Here is a 4,100-nt window from a genome sequence, read left to right as displayed (position 1 = left end):
AAGATGATGACACAAACGAAGACCCGTCGCGCCGTCTAAAAGTGGGTGGAAACGCAGTAAACAAAGGCATACTTTGTCGCACGACGGTGTATATTCTTTTCTATAGATTTTATTCTTTTCATAGTGAGGTGTAAAAGTGCCAAATATTTTAGTTTTAGCTAGGCTATAGACTATGAAAAGCCGACGATTATAATATTGTTCTCCAGTCATTTCTCTCTTCTGATCTGGTCAGTTTGAACTGAGATTTTACCTTCGTTTTATCAGGTCTCTTTTTCGAGCAAGAGTCAAGACCTGGCCAAAGTGGCACCATTTAAAATACAAACATGCAATTAATTAGGACACCAAAATACAAGAACATATATTGTTTATTGTTTATAAGGATCCCCATTAGCTTTTGCCTTGACAAAAGCTAGTCTTCCTGGGGTCCGACACAGACAAACATTTAACATAGGAAATACTTACAATTGTTTACAAACATGGTTAGGATTGGGGAGGGAATTGGGGTCTTTTGTTTGGCGCTGGATATATAGAATGTACGTGTTAGGAAAGGGCGGCCTTTCCTAATCTTATTCAGTTAAAGGCACTTTCACACTTTGCATATTTATTTTACCCTATGTTCATATTCTTGTCATTCAATTAATTTGGGCCGTGTCGCTCAATAATGTGGGAACACAACCTGTCCTGACAGAAATCATGACGTCGGACTTATACTGAATTGACTCCACACAGCTGATTCAAATCAACAAATGTCTCTTTACGTAGGTAGGCTATTATAAATAGTATAATGTAAAGTTAGCGAAAGTTGTGTCGCGTAATGGCTGCTAAAAACTCAGCTTCCTACCTATCCTATTCCTATCATGCAGCTGCGCACATTGTGAAGCTCAACAGCGCCACATGGCTGCTAACAACTCAGCTTCCCATCATGCACCTGTGCACAGTGTGAACTGAAGCTCAAACAGCCACTTTGTAACGGTTGGTACCCTAGTAAACAGACAGGGACATACATATAGGGACACACGTGGTCCTTGGCTTGGAGTGGCTTCACCACTCAAAGGTGTTATAAAGAAAGTATGCTTTAGTAAACAATAATTACACATGAATACACACAATGAATACACAACTGTCTTTACTCTTCCAACTCCCTGGCCTCACTGGTCTTTTCATCTGGCTTGTTGTTCTTGCAAGATTTGCCATGGCATTTACCTTGCAAGCAGAAATGCACTTCATTCCTTGCTTTTTACAGCAGCACCTTGAGTGTGCTACAGTCCACAGTTGCAACTGACTAACTTCAGAAGATAGTCTGATGCGATGGGGTTGGGGTCTGTTGATAGCCATACATACAGTAGCCTTTGTCACCAAGATTCCATCCATACTCCAGTTGAGTCCAGTACAGTACATGATGTACATGTACTGGAGCACTAAAGAAAATATGTTTTATTTTATGCCCAAAAAGTATATTATTCAGAGAGAATTCTATTGTCCAGGCTTCCCAATAGACTTTCACCAAAATGTGGACCCCTCGCACAGCAGTGAGCAGCAGAGGCTTTTCCTGGCAGGGCGTTTATGAAAGCACATTTCATTATATTACTTACTTCAGCTCTTGATAATTGATTGATAATTGATTATGAGTTTGAATCAGCTGTGCGGAGGGATATATTCTATCTGGAATAAGTAGGCAGTCTAATATGATTTTAGTTTTATTGTTCCCACATTGTTGACTGCACTGACATGGATCACTCAAATTAATTGAATGACTGACAACAGGAAGTGATGCCCATCATTTACAGAATTTCACACACTTTTCCCCAGTAAGCTCCCTAGGAAACGTCTCTGTCTACTTTTTTTTGTCTCCGGGTAGTTATATTCAGGCTGGGACGGAGGCTAGTTTCTATTACTGTAGCTTGGAATTTCCTTTGATGTCATTGGTAGGCAAGTTTCTGTGCCATCTCTTAAGGAGGATAAGGTTGAAAATGGATGAAGTTATACTTGGTTGCATCATGCATGCCATGATGCCAACTTAAAGATCGAGTTCCACGATTTTTTCCCACCCTAAAACATGATCATCAGGTATTCTTATAATATAAGGAGGAAGAACTTTTTCCAAAAAGTGTACAGTATTTGTTAAAACCATGCTTTTATGTGGACACCCCCACTAGCCTGGCTTATTAGCCTGATTTGTGTGGTGGGTGGTGGTGATGGGTGGTGATCCACCTGAACTGAACCCACAGCTGTAGTTGTATGATGGGTTAGGCTGATAGTGTGAGGTCACTATATTACTGTTTATTTCATTGGCACGTTTGACTGTCAAGGGTTCAGCCTCCAGGAAGAAACCTTAAATACAAAGTTAATAGACGCATGAAAAACTGGAAAAATAAAAAAAATTGTGGCTCACAATGCTTTTGCATGATGCGTTGTGTGAGCTTGTAGATTGGCTATTTTCTGCAGTGCACAGTAACCTATAAATCATTTGAGGGTCATTGCTACCTACTGTGTATGGGTCATGATGATGTTTCTGTGTGTTTTTACAACACTGGCTCCACACCTGGACGGAACTGTGTCCAAACAGCTGCCATTTTCACATGTCTGATCTATCATGTATAGTAATCACTAATCAGTGGTGGAAGAAGTACTCACATTCTTTACCTAAAGTCAGTTAATCCAAATTTACTTACAAAAGTATTGGCATCAAAATGTACTTAAAGTATCAAAAGTAAACTAGTTATTAGTGCAGGCGCCCCCGGCAGCTGGCGAAAACTAGAGTTCTCAACAGGCCCGAAAATTAAGGCCCGGCCCTACTTGGGCCCTCATCAAACCCTGTACACTCAAGACACTGCCCCCGCTGCCACCCTTAGATCTCCATATATGGAACTGACCTGTTCTGACATTCCATATGTTGATCTGACCGGGTACACTGTCACTACAGGCTTTAGTTTAGACATACTATTGGTCCGACTGTCATTAGACCGACAACCTACCTCAAACCCTAACCTAAACCTAGCAAGCACGGGAGCAGCGCATGTTCGACCGTTGTTTCCGCATGTTTGTCCGTTGGTGTGTCTAATCTGCGTGTGCATTCCGATCTGACCTCAGCAAACCCTGTACACTCAAGACACGCTCCATATTATGGCCAGACCTCATCAAACCCAGTAGTCAAGACACTGCCCCCGCTGCCACCCGTAGATCTCCATATATAGAGCTGACCTGTTCGGACATTTCATATATAGATCTGAACTCATCAAACCCTGTACACTCAAAACACGCCCATATATGGACAGTACATAATTAATTCCTTATGTTGATCTGACCCCCCCATGTCAAAGTGCCAGCGCTCGCCCAGCAGTCTGCCGTCACCCAGGGAGATGCGTGCACGCGACCTCGCCCTCTCGCCTTCAGGGCGTTTTACTTATATTTGTCTGTGTTTCGATGAATTGAGTACAAAGGACCCCAATGGAAAGCCATATGCTTTCTTGAGTTTTTTAACCCACTTTGTATCTAGCTTTACTTTCCTATGCATTTAGTTTTTTGTTTGTTTTTTGCAAACTGCTAATTAAAGTATTCAATCAATCAATCAATCAATCAATCAAGTAGCCTATGGATTACATATACCATTGTCTGAAGTTTATTCCCCTGCTAAGCTCTGACCTCGCTTTGAAATGATGTACTGTAACAACACCCAGAATCAAGGAAGGACGCCTACCACTTTTCTTGTTGGATTTGAGCAGCAAAGACGAGGACTTTCAAAAAAACTTTTCATTTGACTAAAAAGTACTTCTATAAGGTTACCTCTCCAGTAAATAACGTTTCGCTCAGTGTTCCTCTCTCTTGCCTTTGGCTTAGTGGGCTCCTTGGGAATGCGACAACAGACCAACGCAGATATAGACCTACGGGCAAAAATGTGCCATGTGCAGACAGTGCAGTCTGTGGCTTTACAAGGGCAGGGTGAGGTCATGAGAAGTTGAGCACTTATCTATGTTAGCTGTTTACTGTAGGAGGTGAGGCCTACTTCCTTTTGTATTGGCTAGCTACCTCAGTAATGTCACATAGCAGTCCCTAGCCAGACTCTGAGAGGCTTATGATGCGTCAAGTCTGCCACCATGTGG

Source organism: Protomyctophum bolini (genome assembly GCF_963924005.1).
Source record: "Protomyctophum bolini genome assembly, chromosome: 15".
Lineage (NCBI taxonomy): Eukaryota > Metazoa > Chordata > Actinopteri > Myctophiformes > Myctophidae > Protomyctophum > Protomyctophum bolini.
Note: the sequence above shows the minus strand (reverse complement) of the source record.